Below are 24,494 nucleotides of genomic sequence, written 5' to 3' on the forward strand. Positions count from 1 at the left end.
CTGGCTTGCGGCTCTGGAGGATGAGGATTGGAGGGATGCCCTGATGGCCCCTAGGACGATTGTGGTATCCGCCTGGTCCAAGACTATTTTCTGCACACCGCCTATCTTACACCCCTGCGTCTGCACCGCGCTGGGGTTCGGCCTGATGCCCACTGCCCCCGCTGCTCCCACACCCACGCTGATTTCTACCATATGGTGTGGTTATGTACTGCGATTCAGGGGTATTGGGAGTTTTTAACATAAGACCTGACAGGGATCCTGGGTTGGGAGGTTCCTCTTGATCCTATACGTGTTCTGCTGGGCGTCACTGACGGACTGGCCGGCTCCAGGGCTGAGAAGCTCTTCCTCAATACAGCGTTGATAGTTGCCAAGAGGGACATTGCTGCTCACTGCCCCTCCCACTCTAAGGCGCTGGCGCCGGGGGGTGGATTGATGCGATGCGCAGGTGGGACATCTATATGTAGCCAGGGGGTGTCCCGAGAAATTTCACTGCCTGTGGGGCACGACTGAGAGGGAGTGGTTCGCTCTTCAGGTGCACGTGGATACGCTATTCTTGATTTCCTTATGTAGCCTTGATGTCACTGCGATGTGTTCTTCTCCCTATTCTGCCAATGTACAATGTAGCTCTGAATGGTGTTGTTTGTTGTTAAATCCAAAACTCTATAAAATTGATTGTCAAAAAAAAATGCAAACGTATGCAAAATTCCACTTGGCAAAGCAAAATACTATCTCTCCCTAGAAAGCCTAAAAATTATTTTGGTAGCCACGCGAACTGTGGGAACTGACCTGAGGCTGTGTTGGGAAGTGCCTGCTTGCTCCTGATGGGGACTCCAATTCCCGCCGCAAATCACCCCACCCAAAGCGCTCTTAAGCGCAATGTTGCCCAGTGGTGTGTTGCCGTGCGAACTGTGGGAACTGACCTGAGGCCGTGTCGGGAAGTGCCTGCTTGCGCCTGCTAGGGGACTCCAACTCCCGCCACACATTGCTCCACTCAACGCGCTCTAAAACACGACATTGCCCCGTGGCGGGGGACGAACGCGGGCACGTGACCTGGCAAAGCCTGAGCCAACGGCAGGCCCATACACGCCCGGAGGCTGGGCTGGGCCACCTCCCTTTCGTGTGGGCTCTGAGGCTCAGGGACTTGCTCAGCGGACATGGGCAAGCAGAAAAACAAACCTGCCGAACCAGGAGGAAAGATTATAACCACCTTGGACTCCTTCCTGATTAGAGCGGCAGATGTCCTCTCCAAGGAGATCGAGATTACCGAACTGCGCCTCTCACTGGAAGAGGTAAGACTACCTATTATCGTCTAAAAAAATATTCGCACTGCATTACAGCCAATCTAAGACAGGCTAACGAAGATAGAAGCCTCCAGCACCTCTTGAAAAAAGATCAAAGATATGGCCATCCGGATCATCGACGATTACCTGATGGAAACACTGGCCCCTGTGACCCTCAAAATGCTCTACACATCCATGACGATATAGTCTCTACTCAGATGTTGTCATCTAGAGCCCAAGACAGATCGCTAACAGATAATCCTATCTTGAATTGCCATTGTGAGGGTGTCACTATCACTATACTGCACATGTGCCCTCCCTATCAGGAGAGGGGAGTTGGGGACAGGAGAGGCATGGATCCAACCATGAGGAGAGAAGGAGAACCATCAGAGGTAGCAACGCAGAAACAATTACGGATGATTTTAAGGCCATTGAATGAGCGAAGTCCATATCACAAGGCGAGCACCAGGCCTTATCTCTGGCTGCATGCCCATATGTAATTTTCTTAGCCAACACACCCGAACTCAAACTGCACCAGTATGAGTCAACAACACAAGTAATGTACAAAGCCCTGCACTGGCTTTTTAAACTTAGCATGGGCAATCTCAGATTTTACAAACACATCATAATGGCTAGACGAGTAAAATGGGTGGGCCATGGCACAAAATCTATTGAGAGGAACTGGGTGGTTATAAATTTCAATAACCATAGAATGGCGGAATATCTACTGAACGTACTGCCAAACGCCCCTTGTTCTGAATCCCAGATTTATGCATTACCACTTGGTTTCTTCTATAAACCATCAGGGAACATTAATATTTATAAGGCAGGCCCATCCCCCAATTTAAATCAAAATCTCCAGTCTGACGATTGGTTAGCAGTTCCAACAAAAAACAGATGTGAGCTGCTAATTGACTTAGAAGCCTGTGATTGGCTTTCTATCCAAACTATACCACAGGCCCCAAACACTGCATCCATTATTAATATAACTGCCACTTCGGGCCCAGAGCAGCACAGCCTAAAAATCATCTTGTGGAATAGCGGGATACAGACAGAAAACCCAGGATCATGAGTGACTTATTCTCTGTCTACAAGAAACATGGGAACTCAACACGATTAGTATAGGTGGCTATAGTACCTTTGGGACACCAGCAGTCCAGGTTGCACAAAAGGGGGTCTTGTCACTTAATAGCATGCAAAGTTGTAGTCAAGGTAAGGAAGTTTATGAATATATATTCATGCTACCACATTCTTTTATGTGAAGGCAGGAAGGGATTGGCTCTTAATCAATCTGTATAGTAATAACTTTGCAGGAGACATGGCTGGGGTGATAGAATTAATTGAGAAATATATTGACCGTCTACAGAAAAGCCACCACATCCCTCTAGATATTTTATGGATGGGTGATTTTAACATCCATGTTTGCAATAGGATAGAGCATCCTGTCTGTGGTATGATGGATGATCTAGGGGAGCCAATTTCCCACTTCATCCATAATGGCTATGGCACTGCCACAAACAGATTATTATTGATTCACAACCTGGAGATAATAAATTCAGTAGATCCTAGTACAGGACAATTAGATTATACCTATTTTGCTTGATCCTACCAGTCAACGATTGACTTCATCTTAGTCTCTGGATATATATAGGGTCACAGGTTTCCTCTTCCAAGACAACAATCCACGCATTTAGTGATCATGTAGTAATTAATTGTCAAATACCTTGGGGCTGAAGATTAATACGCCGGATAAACGTGTCCCCAAGCTGACAATCGCAAGGAAAAACAACATCACTTTGAAGTGGGACAAGCTGGACATATCAAAATGTACCCACATTATTGTCTCTACCATGTGCCAGGAAATTTTGAACTGTTTAGATCCACTTTTATAGCCATAGGATTCCCTCACAGCCTTTGATCGAATTTTAGCCAAAATTAAAGCAAATGCTCTGTGCCCATGTAAAAGAACGGCTAGGGCTCGAGTATGCTGGTTTAATGATAGCTGTACCAAAGCTTTTAAGAATCTCCGTATGGCCCTGCGAACAAAACGGAGAGATTTTCCGCTGGTACAATGCCTACGCTTCATTAATAAAACAGAAAGAGAGAACAGATTAAAGGCTCTAAAAGAAGAGGCATGGGATAAACTAACTGAAGCAGCTGCACAAAAAAACAGCAGGGATTTCTGGCTCATAATTAATGCCCCATTCCTCAAAGATGAGACTGACTCCCCTTTAGATCAGCATGTGACGGAGGACGATTGGGTGAGCTACTTTATGGGGGTATTTGGTATAGAAGGGGAGGGCCCTGTAGCGATACCACCTAGTCTGACTCGCCCAGAAGGAGCCAAACTATTTTTTACCCTGGACGAAATGAAAATAGCATTGAATCAATCCAGTAGTTTCAGGGCAGCTGGACCAGACGGGGTTCCAATAGATTTCTTTTTAACGAATCAGGAGCTCTGGGCTCACTACTCACCAACGTGTTTAATGCCATATCTGAAACGCATTCTCCACTTTCGTGGAAAATATCTGTGATCATACAGGTCTATAAAAAGGGGGACAAAGCACTAGCGAAAAATTATCGCCCAATATCGCTGCGCATAGTACAGCAAAATTAATAGTCCGCCTCCTGTTAAATTGGCTAGAGGACTGGGCTAAGGAAAATGATATATTAATTCAAACCCAGCATGGTTTCAGAAAGAATAAAGGGCCAGTGGACCAGTGCCTTAATTTAGATTTGCTGATTGCCAAATATACAGCAGCTAAAGAAGGCCATTTAGACATGGCTTTTATGGACTTGTCGGCAGCTTTCGACAAAGTGTCCCATATGAAGCTATGGTCTATAATGGCCGACATGGGCATAGACCAAACAATGATTAATTTTATCCGGGAGTTATATTCATCAGCTGTGGCCTGCATGAGTTTGAGGAGAGAGGGGGAGTTTTCCAGACCCTTACTCCTTGCTAGCGGTGTCAGGCAGGGATGCATACTCGCACCTTTTTTGCTTTCCCTCTATACGAACGGTGTTGAAGCTACACTGGTGGGGCCCACTAGTGATGTTCCAATTCTGCTCCTGTGCCTTTACTCCTTTATGCAGATGACACTGTATTGCTGGTTCAGATCAGCAATGTGCTTCAGACGCTTATAGACACCTATGTAACATTCATGAATAACTTAGATTTGAAAGTAAATGAAACTAAAGCATTTGTGCTTATGGCAGGAGCGAGATTGAGAAATCCACCTAGTTGGCATATAGAAGAAGGACATTGAAAGAGGTGGAATTGTTTTGTTACTTGGGGGTACTTTTCGATTCCAAAAATACATGGCATAGCATGGTGATAAATAGAGGTCTTATGATGGAAAGCATAGGGGCAATTTTTAACTTTGCCAAGAAATTGTGGTCCAAACTGATAGAAACAATAAAAAAGATATAAGAAGCGAAAACAGTCTCTGTGGCAACATATGGAGAAGCACCTTATCCAGTCTCCAATCAATCAAGAACAAATTTTGGAAACGCTTGATAGGTGTTCCCCAATCTTGCTCCTCCTATAACTGCCACTTGGAACTCGATGTCCACTTTATTACGGACCAAATGCTGCCCCCGCTTCTGTGGCATTTTGTATGGAGGAGGGAAACTCTGAAATTAACACACAAAATCCTATTGGATTGTTCGAAGATCAATTGTCAAGAACAGTCTGTATACTATTTGAAGACCCAATTACTTGAACTACCATCTCTAGGTTAGAACTTAAAAAACCTCTTACAGCAAAACAGAGAAAAACGAGATGGTAAGCCAACTGCTCCAAACCAAGGGTGAGACAATACCACCTAGACCCCAAAATAAATTATCCTGACCGTAATTATTTATTTTGTTGTGACTAACAATCACCATAGATTTTTGCTAACAAGGTTCCTAATGAATTATATACCCTAATGCTTGGTTATCCTTCCAATACTTATTCTATGCCTTGTTGCCTTGCCCATGTGATTCCTTATCAACACAATGTGATCTTCATCTCTTATTCTTTTATAAATTTTATAGTGAGGAGAGGAAGAGATGTATTTGTCCAATCCTGCTCACTTATGGGCTGAGGCAATGTCGACCAGTCCTATTCCTTCTAAAACAATTACCTGATCCCTTTAAGTGTTATTGCTTGGTTCTGTTTTTTCATTGTGCCTTAAAGAAACGCAGGCATCACCTGCAACTAAAAAAAAATGGTACTGCTAGCTCCTTTTGTACTATGCTTTAACTGTTTTATAGCTTTTATTGTAATTTATTTTTTAGTATTGGCTTAAAGCATACTATGATCTTATTCTATGTAGACTACTTTTATCAACTGGCAAAATGAAGGGCCCGATTCACAGAACTAACTTAAGACAAAATCCTAAATGTACTACTTTCGGTATTCACAGAATGCACTTACTACTTTTGGTATTCACAAAATGAATTTACGACTACTAAATTTACATCCGCACTCGGGTCAGAGATTCCAGCCCGGAGGCGGAAATTCCGGCCCATAGGTGGGACTTCCGGCCCATAGGTGGGACTTCCGGAGAAATCATCATTTCACTTTTGGCCGTTTAATAACATAGCACAAACAAAAACAGACTTCTAAACTCTGTTTTTGTTTGTGCTATGTAAATCTGGCAAAAATATAATATTGAGGTATGTCACATGCTCTAATCTCCCCCCTCCCAGAATTAGGAATAAGTGTTAACCTTTGATGACAGAGGTCATTCTTAGAGATTGGAGTGTGCGTGACAAGCATCAACATTTTATTTTTGGAAGTTTTTCAAAACTGCGAATCGAGTTTCTGCATGCAGGAATCGGGAGGCGGGTGAGACTAGCCTTGAAATCAGTAGACTCCCGCCTGAATCAGGAGAGTTGGCATGTATGTTTACAGGACACATTGACCAAATCTCTGAGTCCTGTAATGGCTGTCAAAACATAGTGTTTAGGCTGCCACCAACGACTCAGGATTGGTTTGTCTATTTGTATTTCTTTTAGAGTTTTAAATGACGCAAACTAGAACCGAATATATCAGGTATCAGAGCGCTTTACATGAGCACCAGTTTTGTTACAGATGGACACATTCATTTTTTTAGGCACGGGGAGATTAAGTGATTTGCTCAGAATCACAGGATGTTGGCCGTCGTTGCTGAGACTCGAACCCGGTTCCCCAGCTTTGAGGTTGATCGCGCTAGTCATAAGGCTACATCTTTTTCTCTGCCCCCACCGGATGGATCACCACAGAACTTTCATTGAACAGTTAAGGCAAAGAAGAGCATTTAAAAAAAAAATGTCATGAAGATCCGTCAAATGGCGCCAAAGTCAATTTCTTATGGCACCGCTGTACACAGTGGCAACTGCCACTGTGTAACATATATATATTCATGATGAAAAAGCTTCTAATTTAGTTTACCGAGCTGCCCACAGTGAAGCTACTTACAGGTAGCTAGAGAGCTACCAGTGGCTCACAAGCGATTCATGGGAGAAGCCTGCACTAAAGAGTTAAGACTGCTTCTGTAGGCCACTCATCAGGAGGAGTGAGTACGTAGAGCATAGAGATGCTGTTCCAAGGAGAGAGGTGAGACAGCGCTGTCAGCAGCAGCACTTTGTCGCTGTTCACCAGAGCCTTTCCATGCTTGGCCACAGGGTACTTCGTGAGCCTGCACAGTACTGTATGGTACTTTATTTGCATTAATTTAGAACTTACTACACATGATGAGGCGTTGAAAAACGTCATCCCTAGCAGCACCCAACTTAGTAAGCAAAGGCTAATGGTTTGTCTAGTAGTTATTAGGATTAGTCTTTTGCATGCAAAAAAAACATTCCAAGTATTTACTCCAGAATCTTTCTAGTGGAATAAATGAATAGTAGTTTTGTGTGATCATTAATTAGTGAGGGGTTGGAGAGTCTGAGATGGTGGTTATGTGCACCTGAATAGGTCAGGTCAGTACTGGGAAAGTGTGAAGCCAATGTTAAATGTTGAAGGCTTCATCAGTTCATTGGAAAAACCATGCCACATTGCAAAGGTATGATCTGTTTATTATGAAGCATTACGACAAAGCCAGTAGGCCTGACCTACTTGTTGTGAAAAGCATGCATTAAAGATAATAGGCTTTTGAGGATTGATTGTTCTTACACTGTGCTAAAACCTGTAGGCATCTACTCAGGTCCTGATTACGATGGTGGGGAGGCTGCCACCAACAGGCTGTCTCCCCGCCATCATAACCAAGTTTAACTCCAGCCATATTACAATGGCAGGAAGATGTTTAGCGGTCGGAATGACCGACTGCCACGGGTACGACAGTCGGAATGATTCCGATTGCCTGGCAGACCGCTCTCCATCCCAAGATTGGCGGTGGTGCCTGTCAGGCACCACTGTGGGGATTACAATATCTCTTTCCGCTAGTTGTTTTGCGGTGGTGAACTCGCTGTGAAACTGCTGGCAGAAATGGATTTGGGGGCCCGTAGCAGGCCCCATTTACCCCATGAGGCTGGTCTATCGGCCCTGGGGGGCACCTATGTCACCCTTCTTCATATCCCTGTACCATGTGGCAGGCACCGCATGGTGCCTGCCACACAGTGAAGGGATATGTAAACACCCTGTTTTTTGTATTGCGGCGGGGCTGCTGACCATATCCCCACCGCAATACAAAATATAGGCAAGGCAACCGCCATGGTGGAAGTCGGATTTTAATTTGGAGTGTGGGTTGGCTGCCTCATGGGCGGCCGGTCCCATTCCGAGACGAAGTCCGCCTGTCATCGTAATGAGGTCCTTAGTTTCATTTCAACCTGAAGGTAGGTGGGACTACTAGAGGATGTAGGTATGGGTAGGTTGAAGGTATGACGTACAGAGAAGAAGAGGTTATTTTCAGCAGTTCTAGAACGAAATAAGGGCAATTTGTAGAAATACCCTAATAAAGATTAAGGCAATCATGCATTTGACTTAAGGTAAAAGAAAAAAGAACAACTGATGGATGGAATACTGAACAATTTCAAACACTCAACCCCCAGTCAGAGATCTGGGCCTAAATCCATAGTTTTTTGCTCACCACACCATTCCAGTTTGGACCCACCCATATGCAAATCATTCAGTCAGTCAATCAGGGGTGTTAAGCCTGTGTGACCCTGACCTATGGCCTCAAAACTCTGGCATATAACCTTTTGCATTGCAAAATTTCAGATGACAAAATAACACTTATGTTTTCATACTACCAATTACATTAGTTCTACCTATATGCCATAGTTGCATATTAGTGATGCAGACTATTGCAATCCATACAGTAAGATATGAGACCAATATAAAAGATCTTGGACACAAGTGTATTTCTTTTCCATTGTGTCATGCTAGGTGTTCACCACATGTCATATTTAAAAGGTCGTCTGCTCACACATCCCACTGATGACTAGTGCAAATAAAGCACAATCTATTCATAACTCGGGTAGAGTATTACAATGATCAACATGGTGCCAACAAAAGCCTTCTTCTGAGATATTTTGTAAAGCTCCAGGGAATCACTAGGATTTTGTTTTTGACCTATCAACACTGATTGCTACTTATTAAGGTAGGGAACATTACAATATAATAGGTCAATAATTTTTGTAGGGATCATGTAGTGTTCTGGAAGACAGAGATAGAGTGTCTCTATAGCCCTGATGAACTGAAAAACAGATTAGACTGTGTGGACTAAATTGCTTATATGAATGCATTCCTTAGTGAAATATTATTCATTTAAAAAGCAGTTAAAAATCAACTTACCTAAAGTGGCGCCCGCACCTTACAGTTAAGAGTACTCATTGTTTTCTTGAAGACTTCTCAATCCTGTTAGAAAACAATGTACAAAATTAGGACAATATGCAATTGCTTAATACAATATTTTATTCAAATTTTTTGCAAGAATGCTGGCCCTTTGTTTTACTCACTTGTCACACAAAAAAAGGTCCATGCCTGCTAAGGAACACCAATGTAAGAAACGTTTTAGAAAAATATTGCTGTAAACCTCAGATGAAAATAAAAATATCTTTCACATAATCTGACATCAATAAAAGCCTATGTATGCAAGCCACTTTTTTGAAAGCACTTACAAAGTAATTAAAGAAGCTTAGAAAGGGCGTGATATTGTGATATCAATAGATATGATTATATTTTAGAGGTGGAATAGGAACAAAATCAATATGAATGCTACTCTGACTTCATACCACAGAACAAAAATATTAATAATAAAAAAAGTGAGCTCACAGTTCTATAAATACCTCCAATTTTGGCATGCTCTTACCCGAGTATTTCGGGGTTGGAGACCCTCCCTGAGTTCAGTCTGATTGTGGCTAAGATCTTCATGGGAGACTTGCAAGATCACAAGATATCAAAGATGTATCAATCCTTGGTGACCCATAGCGCCAATACACTGGATAAACTTAGGCTCGCATGGGTTGGAGATGTGGGCGAACTAGATGAAGATGACTGGGAGGGTGCATTAGCCTCCTCTAGAGGCGCAGCGATATTGATTAGATTTCGTCTCATTCAATTTAAATACCTTCACTGGGTTTATTACACTGGGCTCAGGCTCTGGAGGGCAGGCCTGGTGGCGTCCCCGATGTGCCATCGCTTTGGACGAGAAGAGGGGTCCTTAATTCATACTATCTGGCACTGTGCGGCGCTCACGAAATTTTGGAGAGGGGTGTTGGCCTGTTTGGCGGAGGTGTTGGGATGGGAGCTCCCCTCCTCACCAAGACTGACAATTCTGCATATTATGGAGGGTGTAGGTGGCATCATATATAAGAGGCATTTACTACTACAGGGGCTGACCTTGGCCAAAAGAGATATAGCAAGGCTGTGGAAGGCGACAGCCCCTCCCTCTCTCTCTGCCTGGAAGAATGGGTTGGACTTTAGCATGGGGTTAGAGATTCCAATATTCAAGGCAAAAACACACCAACATTTGGAGACGATGAGCGGATTGCAGAATGCCTGGAATTGGACCAAATGCCCCCACTGGACGCATCTGTATCTTCCCTGATCTGTGGGCCGCTGGGGTAAGCGACTGAATGGGTTGCAAAGTGATGGATTTGCTGAGATGGGTGTAGTGGTGACAGCCGAACTGCCGCAATGGGTTAGTGCAACGGGGGGTGGGGGGGGGTCAGGGTGCTTATGTTATGTTGTGTTTTATGATTTTGTTGATAACAATGTATAAACAAACAGTCAAAGACATTAACTTGTAATGTTTGATGTGGCAGACCTTTCCTCGTTTAAGGCGCACTGCACCGTATGAGACATTAGACACAATACAATTTGTTATTTTAAAAAAAAAGGTGAGCTCAACATATTTTTTTATTGACAGATAGGGATATTTGCAGGTCCAGTTACCATTCATATCAGTATTATACCTACTTCGAAATGGAGACAAAAAAGCATCTCACACAGGGAAGCTATATTGTTTCAAGTAAAGTCTCTGAATGTGAATGCTTTCGGAGTACACTGACACGGGTTCGTTCTAACACACTCAGCATATGACAGAATGAACAATTAGAGCTCATCAGAGCAGGATAGGACACAAAATATATTTCTTTAATTGTAGCTATTAAGATGTAAAAAAGATGAAAAACACACATACATAATCATTGCCGTAGAACAGTATTAATTATGTGAGCCAGGGATGGGTAACTATGTTTGCCCCATCTCTCTGTAAATTTACATATATCGAGCCTATCAAAGGACTCCAAAATTCTCAAACTGTATTATTTCATTTACCAGAAAAAATCACAAATGGATATCCCATGCCAAAACATGAGGCTTTCCTTGTAAACAGCATACTGCCAATATCAAAAGAAAGAAAAAGATGTATTTTCTTTTATTAGACCCTCAACCAATCAAGTAGTGAGTGGCATGCTTCATCGCCGGCTCTCATCATGGTCCCTAAAACACCAGGATGGGCTTGACTGTATTTCAGTGAGCATTTAGGATATTGCAATTAGTATTGGAGTACCTAAAAAGATTACAAAAAATACCTCAAACCAACCTCGGTTTCCCTTTATTAATGGCTGTTTGGGTATGGATACAAAAATCTCAGTAGGGGGTAATGTATTATGGTCCTCTAACCCTAACAACTCGTCGACATGCCTCAGACCCTACACCAAAGCCACTTGGGTCCAGGGCTTTTTAGGTCTCGGCCTGATCCAGCGCATGCGCTGGTCTCGGCCGAGACATTTTGAGGCTCTAAGAAATGCAACCTTGTAGGCGATCAGCTTGCTAGAACGCGCACAAGAGCGCGCGCGCGCATGCGTGTTATAGCAAGCTGATCGCCGGCAAGGTGGCACTTGCGGTGACGCGCATGCACACCACACGCGTCACCACTCGCGTTTTTTTTAAATTTAATTTCGTGGCCGCCAATGCTTGTTTAAATGGGCGCAGTTGCTTACCGAATAATTAATTCCTTTGTTCAGTCTGCTTTTGATAACTATGTTGCCCCACTTTAATGGTGATGTCAACCAGCAAACGGTGATTGTCATCCGATGATCACAGTGAAATGGTGATGACAGCTTAATAGTCTTGCCTCGGGCAGCCCCGGATACATTCATTTAGAATGTAGTTCTTCTCTCTGACTTACCCCGTGCCTCACCAATGTATGCAGAACCAGTATACTATGCTAAGGTTATCAGATGACCTCATCCCTATGGCGCACCTTATGGCAGTCCAGGCATTACTACTACGCACCATTATGCTCCTACTGATTTTGTTGAGGTGGACGAAGACTACAACTCCTGGAACCCATTGGTTGGTAACACAAAGGGTTCTATTTTATATTCAACAAGTTCCGATTCGTGTTTTCTTTCTTCTTTATGCACGTGTTCGATTAAGCAATGGTGAGGGGACACAGGGGCTCAAACCCTGGTTACCTGCTCCAAAGTTGGCAGCCCTAACGGTTCGGCTTCATCTTCTCTAGCTGTTAAATTCAATTAAGCATGTTAAGGGCCTTAAGCCTAAAATTACAGGAGGTAAGCTTTTTTAAAGCAAACCGCAAATAATACAAGAATTTCCTCGGATGCCAATATGTATAAAGACACTTACAAAATGCATACCGTATAAAGCATGTATGAGTATGGAGCAAACATTGCAAAGTCAATAGTACACCTGGCTTTATCGTACTTTGGAAATTTGGTGTGTGTATAGAATCTACGACCGGGCAAAATTTTAACTATGTCAGAATAATTGGAGTAACTTCAGTAATTCTGCATTATTCATTTGACTGAAAATTATAGGATTACTGCTGTTTTAAAATTATGAGTAATTTAGTAGAACAAACCTACTTCAGGAGCACAGGAACAACAAAATTAGAGAGTGTGAGCAGCTACCAGCTGTTGCGGTTCGTGTTCTGTTGCATCCTCGTTTCTCTCATAGTCTCACCTAATGTTGCTGTAATTTCGCATCATTACGCTACAGCAAATTAGAAGAGTGAGTGCATGAATGAATGGGTGGGAGCATGGACGAATAAATAGGTAAATAAGTGAGTTGCTGCGAGCAGCCATTTTTCTGATGCACAAAGTGAAATTCCACGACATCTGCTTCTGTGCAGCAATGATGAGACAAGCAAATAATAAAAGTAATTGCAATCAATGAACCTTATGTCTTTGTGGCCCTGTCAGTTGGGAGAATCCCAACATTCTTTCCAATGAACCTGTATAAAATTTTATTTTTATACTTTCATTTTTTTCTATACTTTGTTTTCTATACTTTCAATAATTATTTTATGTTCTATACTTTCAAATTGAAGCATTACTGACCACTGATTTGGTTTTGCCAATGCAATAAACATTGTAAAAGCATCTGCCACTGGCAAAACCAATATTGACAAGTGGCAGAAGAGGGTCAGCAGGAGAGGTGATGGGAAGGGAGGAGAACGCTCCTCCTCTTCCTCCTCCCTCCCTCTCCCTCCCTACCCTCCCTCTCTTCCTTCCATCTCCTCCTCCCTCCCATCCTCCCTCCCTCTCTCTCTCTCCACCCTTCCTCCCTCCCTCTTCCACTCTCATCCTCCACTCCCTCCCTCCTCCCCTCCCTCTCCCCTCCTCTCCCCTCCTCTCCCCTCCCTCTCTCTCCCTCCCTCTCTCTCTCCCTTCCTCCTCCTCCCCCTCCCTCCCTCCTCCCTCTTCCTCCCCTCCCTCCTCCTCCCATCCCTCCCTGTTCCTCCCCTTCCTCCCTCTTCACCAGCCTCCCTCTTAACCCATCCCCTCCCCTCTCTCCCTCTTCCCCTCCCTCCCTCTTCATCCCCCCAAAGGGCTGAGGACAGGTAAACTACTCTAGAAGGGTGGTTAAGTTTGAAAACCTAAGTGAGGTTTCAGGTTTCTCTGCAGATTTAAAGGCTACAAAATTGCGAGTACAGTATATTTTGAGGTGGGAGATCAGTTCAGAGCCTGGGGGGCAACACAAGGAAAGGCTCAGCCACTGCACTGTTAGTGCTTGATCTGAATCATATATAAGAGAGGCTGAATTGGACCATAGTGATTAAGCAGGCCAGTAAGGAACCACCAGGCGTGACAAGAAAGTTGGTACCGTTTAGTGAAAGCCACAGTGCGTCAGGCAGAGAACATTCCGATGGACTTTAAGATGAACCCTTAGCTAATTAGCAGCCAAACAAGTTGATGCCTCCCCTGTGAGACAGATATTTTTCTTACTAACTTTCATTAGTCTGATGGCTACATTCTGGAGCTGGTAGGCTGAGATCATGAGCATTTAGTAGACTTGGTGTGAAAGGGCACAAGTCTAGTTTGCCTGATAATGTGTCTCCTCTGAAATAAAAGGTAGGATCTTTAAATGCACCAATCCTGTTGCGATTCCATTGATATTTAAGGGAGAAAAGAAAGTACTGCTCAAAAGAACTCCCAGGTTTTTCGCAACTAGCTTGGTTTGGGGAGGTCCAAGCTATGTAAGCCATACATTGGCAGTCCGCTATTCCAAATCCCCACCTAGTGTTGTCTCCATTCAGTGTAATGAAATCATTTTACATCCATTGCTGAATGAGTAACAGGCAGTCTTTCAGCATACTAATGGAGTGGGAGGAATCCTGATCAACTTTGAGCAGAAATTAAAGGGGCCATTGAAAAACCATTGTTGCGAGATTGGGACCTACCAAGAAGTTGTCGGTGGTCTCACCCACCAGATTAGGATGCAACCGCCATGTAGGCAATTGGAAACATCACGCTTTAGGTCTCGCCTATGCAGAGCACATGCACTGATTAGGAAGGAGACCTTTAGCCATCGATTCGCCTTTTGAGCCAAAAACGTGCACGCGTTCCATTGCCTTCAATGGCAACGCATGCACTTTTGGCAATTCTCTTGCGGGAGCGAGCAGCAGCACCATATGTCAGCAATTATTGTGCCTTGCTGCTCGCTCCAGCAAGGGAATCAGGTGCAGCCAGCCCCCCTCCCCCCCTGCTGCAGCGCGTGTAATTATCAACAATAGGTTACCCTTAATTAAAACGTCACTCCTAAATTTGGTAGCTGCCTCTCTCGCTATGACATGATCGGGTCCCCAAACAGCAGAACTTTGACGAAGGAGGTAAGATTAGAAATACAACACGCAGTCTTGCAGGGAACTCGCTGTGACTCGTTAAGCTTCGACTCCCAAACAGTATGCGCGCAAGGACTCACCCACTGCCTGCAGGTGTGGCAGAGGGGGAACCTAGTAGGGTTCCAGAAACATCTACTTACTCCCCTTAATAGCAAGGACCTCCAAATGCCCAGGCCTAAAACGAGAGCCAAGGACTGTGAAAAGAAGCTCCAACTAAACCAACCCACATAACGATAGAAGTTGACAACGCTATTGGACACTCACAAAACAAAGTGTCACAAAGAAGATTAGGTACACGTAAGGTGATATTAGAAAGTGCAAAGAGTCGAATAAGCTTACATTAACTCTATCTGTCGCCATCACTCTATCTATCTATCGTTCGCCCTCACTCTATCTATCTGTCTATCGCCCTCACTCACTCACTCTATCTATCTATCTATCTATCGCCCTCCCTCTATCTATCTATTGCACTCACTCTATCTATCTATCTATCGCATCACCACAGAATCACTCACCACCACCGCCACAGCATCACTCGTCGCCACCACAACATCACTCAGCGCCACCACAACATCACTCAGCGCCACCACAGCATCAATCTGTGCAACCATTCAACAACAACTGGTTCAAATATGTTCTCTCAATGTTTCAAGCTTTATTACAATTCTCACAAAAAGATGATAATATTTTACTCCTTTTCTTGGATTTCCGTCACAATAAAATACACTGAACATAATCTTCACAAAAGTTATTTACAAAAGTTTAAGCTATTGCCGTTATAAATTACAATAACTTTTATTTAAGTATTAATTATAAAAAAAAGTAAAAGCCATTGTTATTTGTAATATCAATACATCTAAGTCACGTAAATACAACAAATATTGCATTACAAATGCTGTAGGTGTCACATTTGTGAAAGTTATAACTATTGGCATTGTAAAAGACATAGCTATTAATTTCGCTATTTTCAAAACCAAAACATAAATAAAAAATGTGTCATTTACAATACCAATAGCTCAAACTTTCGTAATGCGAGACCTATTGCATTGCAAATGCTTGTTTATTAGGACATCACATAAGCACTGCCCCAGACACATAATCACTCTACTCGTAAAGCACGCAGCACTATCTTGTTGCATGCGAGGTAAGTTATTACTCGCTTTTCAACAGCCCTAATGGGTTTTGATTCCCATGATAAAGAAAACAGCTGTTTACCAGCAACAAGGTATATTTAAAGAAATCAACGGCTTGTGTTTGTGATCTTCCACCATAGGTAGTGATTAACCATTCCATCTCATTCTGTGTCAATACTTTACTTCAACGTTTTATACATGCAATCGTGCAAACAAATAATATTCACGAAAGTTTCTTTCTGTGAATACTTCATGCGTCACACTTTGTGTGCTTTCTTGTTTCATACCGCGAGCTCACTCGTTCATACGATGGGACTTATCCTACTGGGGAATCCTAAATAGTCACACGAAGGGAGGGAGGTAACATATCCCTGTTGTCACACACTATAAGTTTAGCATCCTCTGTAGAAGAATGTCACGGAGACCCCATATTATGAAGAGTACAAAGAAGATAAGACAGAAATCAGAACATCGGGTTACTAGAATCTAGAGTAAGCAATCCCCGGTAAGTAGGGGTGCCGCACTTACTTCAAGGGGTAGGTAGCATACTGCTTTTTCACCAGATCGGAAGACCCGCTCTCCTCTGGGCTTGTCGTTCAGCTGTGTCAAAGACCCAACATTAAAGTCTCCCTCCCCTGGCTGTGTGTCTGTGAGTGCACCATGGAGCACACCCGATGACGTGATAACGTACACAGCGTGGAGAGGATCATGGGAAATATAGACCAATGTCCTTCCCTCTTAAAGTGTCGATTCATTCCGTTCATAATATAAATGTATGTACTCGAGAAGGCCGTATGAAGCATTGGCCTTATATATTATAGTGCATATGTTGATAATGTCTATATTAGGAGATTCATAAAAGGCAAAACTAACTCCAAGTGGGTGTATTGATGATGACAAAGGTACGTTCTTACGTAATAGTTATTTTGTATTTATTCGTGAGAAAACCACCGATATTCTGCTGACAACAAATGTTACAACAACCACTAATACTTGGATGGTTAGTCAACTATTCCCATTTTTACTAATACTCTACATAAGATGGAATGTTTAGTAATGCAGGATATATATGGATGAACTTATTGATCATTCATAATTAGTAGTGATGTCTGTGTAATATTATATAAAGTACCATTGATTATGTCATGGGACAGGCATGACCTGTAAACACATTTTAATTTTTATTATAAGTTTTTGCTTCCTTAAGATGTAGGATACTCTGTCCCCCACCTCTGCATGAACATACTATGAGCGTCCTCAAAGGAACGCCAGCTCAAAGTACAAGACACCAGGTACCTCTAACTTAAAACAAACCTATGTCTTCTGTGCCTTTCTTAGTGTCTATACAGTCCTAGTAATATTCAGAAATCTAGCATTCAGAATTCAACTGATTCCTCAGGATCCAATCATTTAGGCCTTTTTTGTGGGTTTTAATCTATAAACTCAGTGATGTTCTTTTTTAAGAATGTCAAAGTCATCTTGGGCCAGATGTATCAAAGGGTTTTGTCCATTCTGTGTCTATGGGGAAATGTGTTGATACATATGGCCCCTTGTCACTATTTCTATTCTGGTCCTATGTATCTCCCAGTCCTTAAGTTCTTTTTCAACATGGTGTGGTTTCAGTCTAGTCTTTTTACAACAGATGGTGCTTCGGTGATCCCAGATTCTATGTCAGGACACGAGGCGAGGATTATACCTCCTTTCTTCACTTTTATTTTAACAGCAGTCATCATTTAATAAGAAACATAAACTAAGTTTCCGACGAACTCTTGGGAAAAACTAGTCATAAACATTGAATAAGGAAAGTCCTGCGACCTCCAATCAGGGGGCATATTAGCCCAACATAGTCTGTCTTTACTGCCAATTCTCCCTCTTTCTTCGCTGCTGCGCAGCCGAGATAAGTACCCCTATCATTGTGTGGTTTCTTTGACTGATTGCTTAACGGTATTGTGCTTTGGTGTTATTCTGTCATTGATATACATAGTGCGGCTTCGCCGTGTCATGTTCATTTGTCTTTTGCTTGGCAGCGTTTTTCACTGACTTTTCCAGCAGGACCACGGGAACGCTCGACGTTCCTAGGTGGCCGGATTTGGTGCGACTCTTGCGTTTAGACCTCCCACCGCCAGAGGGCGCTGAAGGCGATGTGAGACTGTGGCGCGCAAGTTTGAATTCCTCACAGAGGAGTTCAATCTGTTTGCCGTAGTCCAGGAGCCATGCCGATCTGAAGGTGACGCCCAAAGGGGTCTGTACACCGATTGTGTCATTCAGGAACAATTAGAGGTCAATCGTGCTTTACAAAGAGTTGAATGCTCTGCTGCTAATTACAAAGATCAACTCGGCAGCAAAGTCCATACTGTTTTGTTTTTTTAAATAATAATTTTGTCCTCATATTTCGCCCTTGGTGACCAAATAGTAGCACGTGGAGATGAACTTACTGTCACAGGTAGACTGGTAGGGGCTCTAAGTGGAGCAGCACAGGTTGCCCCTCAGTAAGTATTGCCAAACTCCAACTAGACCACTTTGGAACAACCGTCAGGGTCACATGCTGCATTCATATACCCATTTCTATACCGATGTCAACTTTATTGGGTATAAACAAACGTGGAAAAAGGTGCCAAGCAGCGTAATCATTGGACCTTGGGGGGAACCCCCCCCCCCCAAAAAAAAAAAACATGCTCGATTATAGAACCGTTACCAATTTAATAACAGCCAGAAATTTCTCTTGCGTGAGTTGCCTGATCTTAAGAGGTCCAACTTCGATGTTTGTAGCACAGAAGTGCGCCAGTCCAGCAAGGTAGCGGATCCTTCCATCTCCTACATATTTCCCTCCAGGCCAACAAAATACCATAAAAAAGTAAATTATTTGCCAGCCCATGAAACTCTGGAGAAACACTAAAGATAACAAGAGCAGGACATAATATAACTTGGGATCCCAGGGAAGTGGAGAGTGATAGGCAAACTGCATTCCAAAAAGGTGATAAAAGTGGGCAATCTAGGAACATGTGCAAATCGGAGGCTGCTATCAAGCCGCATTTAGGGCATGAGACAGGTGAATTATCCGAAAACTTTGACAGACGTTGAGGCGAATAGTAGGCTCTATGCAGCGTGAACAGGTGGTTTCGGTGTAGCCAGGATGGTTTCACAATGTTCCACATGATCTTAAAAGACTCAAACCACAGGTTCTCCACGCTGGTGTTAGTAATATGTGCAGTCCACAGCAAATCCGGCAACTGGAACTCACCCTCGATTTCATCCAATAAAAGATTGTACCAGAGTGAGACCTCTTTCTTAGTTGGAGGCTTATCTGTTAAGAGGGACACTATTTTACTATCATCCCCTAACTGAAATCTACCTTGAACAGAAATCTGTGAGTGTGCCCAGCTTTGTATTTGTAGGTATTTAAACCTGGAAAACCCAGTCCCTATTTTTGAGCTCAATACCTCCCACGGGAGTAGGCTACCATCAACAAAAAGATCCCCCATACCACCAATCCTGCCTCTCGCAGCGGTACTGCAAGGCTATCCAAAAGCCAGCTCGGGGATCCAGGTGAATTCCATAATGGAGCCTTACAGAATAATAATCAATATTAATGGAACGCCTAAGTTTAGCCCATGTTTTACATATATCTCTCAACACCTTCAGTTTTACTTTTTTTTAAAACTTGGGATCCCCAAACAAACAAAAATTTGTGATCAGCAACCTTTTCCCCTCTAAGTAATGCAGCAAACATGTGCCCACATCCCGAGTTTATCGGAGATTTTAACAGCATCCTGGCATGGGACACTTGAAAGGCCCACCCATAGAGCTGTAGGTCAGGCGCCGCCAGACCACCCTTCTCTCTTCGGCGCCTGATCTTCTTCCAAGCAATTCTAGGATTGCGATTATTCCAAATAAAAGAGCATATATCACTTTGGAGTTTAGCTATCATTGTTGGTTAAAAAAAAAGGGGGATGGTATTAAATAGAAATGTAACCTTCGGTGGAATAGTCATTTTAACTAGGTTGGATCTGCCCAATAAAGATAGCGGAAGTGAAGACCATGATTTCATTAGCCTACGACACTCTTTGGCAATAAGCGAGAAATTTGATGGAACTATCTCGTTTATATCCTTGTATATATTTAGGCCCAGGTAACGCAGGACTGGACTTAACTGTACCCCTGCCACAGGCACCGGGTCATTCCAGACCATTATATCCGTCTTGGCAGCATTGACTTCATAGCCAGATACAGATCCAAACTCCTCAGCCAACGCAATTACAGCCGGAAATGCCGAACGTAGTTCCGATGAAAAAATGAGAACGTCGTCCGCGTACAAGGCTACCTTCCTCTCCCATCCTTCAAACATAAAAGGCTTGATGTTACTATTGTCTCGGATCCGTTGAGCAAAAGGCTCTATATACAGATCAAACAAAAGGGGGGAGAGGGGGCAACCTTGCCAGGTACCCCGAGTGATGTTAAATGGGTCTGATAATTCTCCGTTGACAAGTATAGAAGCTGACGGATTCCTATACAGGAGTTTGACTAAGCGCCTACATTTTTCGTCGATGTTAAATTTTCCCAAGAACTCCGATAGGTAGACCCAGTTAACCCTATCGAAGGCCTTGGTGGCATCCAAAATCAGAAGTGCAAGAGGAAGTGATGCCGCTGTCGCCATATCGATGGCACCTATAAGATCATAGGTCAACTCGTACAGCTGACGCCCCCTTACAACGCCCTTTTGATCTACATGCAAGATGTTTGTTGCGACTGCCCCCAACCTATTTGCCAATACAGATGTGAAGATTTTATAATCTGTGTTTAAGATAGGAATTGGTCTATAAGACCCACAATTTGTTGGTGATTTTCCTGGTTTTAAAATCAGTGTTATCGAGGCGCTATCCCATGAGATAGGAGGGGGCATCCCTTCCTTGAGGATCTTATTAAACAACTCAGTTAAGAAAGGTAGGATTGTTGGAATCAGGGCTTTATAAGTTTCAGACGGCAGACCATCTGGACCTGATGCCCTACCTTTTTTGCTACTAGCAACTGCCAGCCTAACCTCCTCTTGAGAGATAGGATTTTCTAGTACAGTGCGCTGTTCTGATGACAGTGCCGGAAGAGAGACCCCCGCCAGCCAATCTTCAACCTGCTTTGACTCTACAATCTTATCTTCACAGTATATTTCACTAAAGAAATCTCGAAGCACTCTCCTAATGTCGACATCGGTGGAGAATGTTATACCACCGGCCGTAATTGAATTAATATTATTGTGAACTTGCTCAGTCTTCGTCTTCCAGGCCAGCAACTTACTGGCCCCCTCGCCATACTCAAAATCTGCCAACTTACTGGCTTCCCATCTCTCTAGGACCCTAGCATTTAAAACTGAGCTTAGCTCTCCTTTTATTCTGCCACTCATGTACTGTGGTCGAGAGGGTGTCTGGATGCCTAGCATTTTCTGTTTGAATTTTAGTCAACTCCAGTTCTAAGGAGGCCACTGCTTCCCTATAGATCTTGTTCCTATGTGAAGCTGTATTAGTTATGTAACCCCTTAAGAATGCTTTAAGAGCATCCCATATAACACCTGGAGAGGCAGAACCCAAATTTTCTTCCATAAAGAACTGTACCTCCACATTGGGAGCATCGATGATATTAGGTGAGGAGAGCAATGAACGATCAAAGGACCAATTTCTTGATCGACTCTTAGGAAACCCTTCCAAATCTAAAAGAATCACCGAGTGATCTGATAAATGAAATGGTAGATGGGAGACCGATTTAACCAGGTTAACTAATGGTTGGCTAATCAAAATAAAATCAATTCGAGACTGGTGATGATATCTGTAGTTTCGAAATGTGACTCCTCTTTGCAGCCCATGCATTGATCTCCAGATGTCATTATATCCTAGCTGCTTCATGCTATCTTGCAGGTAAGACCTGGTTTTAGATAAGATTTTAGCTCTGTTAGAGGGTGATTTATCCACTAGGGGATCCAGGACTATGTTGAAATCGCCTGCTAAGATAACCGGTTCGGGGAATAGATACAGGTGTGAAAAAAGAGTCTTCAAAACCGATGGGTCATCCTGATTAGGACCATAGTATCCCACTATAGTAATTGGAGACCCCGATATCATAACTGATGCTATTACCCACCGGCCACCAGAGTCAACCAACTTAGAGACCAATCTCGCTTTAATGGATTTTTTTTAAAAGATTGCCACTCCTCTAGTGTGTATCGATTGCGAAGTTGTTATGCAAATATCGATCCACCTATTCTTTTTAACCAGGGAAAGCATTTCAGACTCAGCCAAATGTGTCTCCTGGAGTACTATAATCTGTGCAGTTGAATCACGAAGATATTGCATAATGTTATTTTTCCTCGGACTAATTCGCAAACCATTAGTATTCCAGGAGAGAATAGCCAATTTACTCATTATACTGATATTTCAACATCCCTACTTTTTCGATACCCCCAAATTTATAAAAGCTGATCTGCAGTAGGCCCCTAACCAGAAGAAAAAATTGGACAGTCACATGCCCTTTTGACAGCAACAATGACAACATCAAGCATAAAGCGAAATTAAAGCGGAAATGTGGACTTTTTTTTTAAATTGTTTCCCCTGCAACCCCCCCCCCAGTGTCCCTGTCTAACCCCCCACCCCCCCATAGGAAACCCTTACTCTATCTATCTGGAAAATCCAGAAGATAGCACTCTATCATGGACTCCCGCTTTAACTATGACCGGGGAAAAAACAAGGAGAAAAGAAAAATGTCAAAGGAGAGAATGAGGAGAAATAAATCTATCCTATATACCCTGTACTCTCCCTACGAGATCCATGTTGTGTTATATATCGTGTGTTATGTGTTATTGTGTTATGTGTTATATATTTAGCTAATTTTACTTCAAACATAATTACACCCTTCTTTTTTATTCCTCCGTACTCTCCCTCCATCTTTATACACATATATTTCCCTTTATCTCTTTCTTTATGTTTTTAGTTTTCCAAAAATTATTAGATAACCACTCAGGGAAGCTTAGCTTAGCTGGACGCTCCTTTTTCTTTGCCCATAGTCAGGAGTAACTCGTCCGCTGCCTGCACTGATCTAATATTATGCATGCTAGTATTATACATAACTCTCAATGCTGCCGTAAAAACTAGTTGAGCCACTGCACCGTAGCTTCTAAAAGCCTCAAGCCTTTTCCCGAACTCCCATTGACTGACAGATTTCTTTTTTAAGGCCAGATTTAAAATGGTTTCCTTAAGGGAGTATGTATGAAAGTTAACCAAAACTTTTCTGGGCTTGGATCTTTGGGGATTCTTTCTAAAAGGCTCTCTATGAATGCGTTGAATGTCTAAGGCTAATTCTTCCTCTGACTGGTCTAATCGCAACGCTTCTTTCAACAGTGAGATGACAAACTGCTTAATGTCCGAGCCTTCTTTATCTTCAGGGATATTCAAGATACGAAGGTTATTCCTTCGGGCATTGTTCTCCAGCGTCTCCATCCTTTCTGCTAAGATTTGATCGTCTTTCCTAAGCGTGGTGATGTTCGTTTTAACTTCATCAAGATGTAAGGACATACCTGTTACCCTGTCCTCAAGTACCTCTGTTCTCAGTGTAAGATCACTTAATTTTGTTATCCAGAGATTCACAAAAACACCTGATGTCCGCCTGATTAGCTGCCGAAGTCTCAAACCCTTTATTAATATCAGCCGACAAAGATGCAAACATTCCCTGAAAAGAAGCCTGCAAAGTGGCAACCAGGTCTGCATTGATGCTATTGGACAACATAACACTGGACAGGGGAGCTGAAGTAACTGATGTGGCTGATGTAGCTCCTTGTATAGTATCTTGTAAGCTCGAACCGGCTGTTAAAGATACAGAGGCCAACAAGAAAGGAGGAGCCAATGGGGGCACCAGGACCAAAGCAAGAGGTGGGGGGCGACCCGATGTACAAACAATAGTATCCCCAACCACACTCTCTGTATCCCCAACTCGATCTATTCCAACCTCCACACTAGCTCCCAAATGTACTGAGCTTTCTACGCCACCTGTAGCCATATCCATCAGGGTATTATTGTTATTAGGCAAAACCTCAATGCTCATTGCCCCCTCGAGACCTGTAACCTCTGCTGGTGACTTTTCTAAGTTATCAGGGGGAGGACTTTTATCTGATAATAGTACCACTTGCGGGATCACCTTAAAAAATGACCTCAGTGACAGAGTTATTTTCGACACAGAGCTGGAGTTTTTGCCCTTAGACCCCTTGGATGATTTACATGTATAGGCGCGCTTCGCCTTAACCTGGCCTGTCAAGTATGAGGAAAGCTTCTTTTTGCTGTTCGTGCTGGCGTTATCCAAAATAGTATTACGGGCCCCCACAGATTCCACCGGTTTAGTCACAGACTCCGCCTCACCTAAACATGAAACAGTGGGCAAGCTTAAACCGACATCCACAGAAGACCTAGTGTCTTGAGGCAGAGTTCGCTTATTTTTCGCTTTTCTGGCCTCACCTTTGCAACCTTTGTACTTATTTCCTCTCA

At 43.1% G+C, this 24,494-nt stretch overlaps 1 protein-coding gene across 5 annotated transcripts in view; it reads right to left on the bottom strand.

Moving 5' to 3' along the window:
* Nucleotides 1-24,494, bottom strand: part of LOC144763479 (E3 ubiquitin-protein ligase PHF7-like) — a 1,848,469-nt gene that overhangs the window by 1,587,452 nt on the left and 236,523 nt on the right. For 4 of the 5 annotated variants that reach the window (XM_078649109.1, XM_078649099.1, XM_078649102.1 and 1 more), the window contains one exon: nucleotides 9,046-9,108. The gene's annotated coding sequence lies outside the window, so the exon portion shown is untranslated. Of the gene's footprint in view, nucleotides 1-9,045; nucleotides 9,109-16,506; nucleotides 16,640-24,494 lie in introns of those variants that run through there. The other variant, XM_078649100.1, reaches the window with a different exon arrangement.

Source organism: Lissotriton helveticus, chromosome 6, assembly GCF_964261635.1.
Source record: "Lissotriton helveticus chromosome 6, aLisHel1.1, whole genome shotgun sequence".
NCBI classification, from domain to species: domain Eukaryota; kingdom Metazoa; phylum Chordata; class Amphibia; order Caudata; family Salamandridae; genus Lissotriton; species Lissotriton helveticus.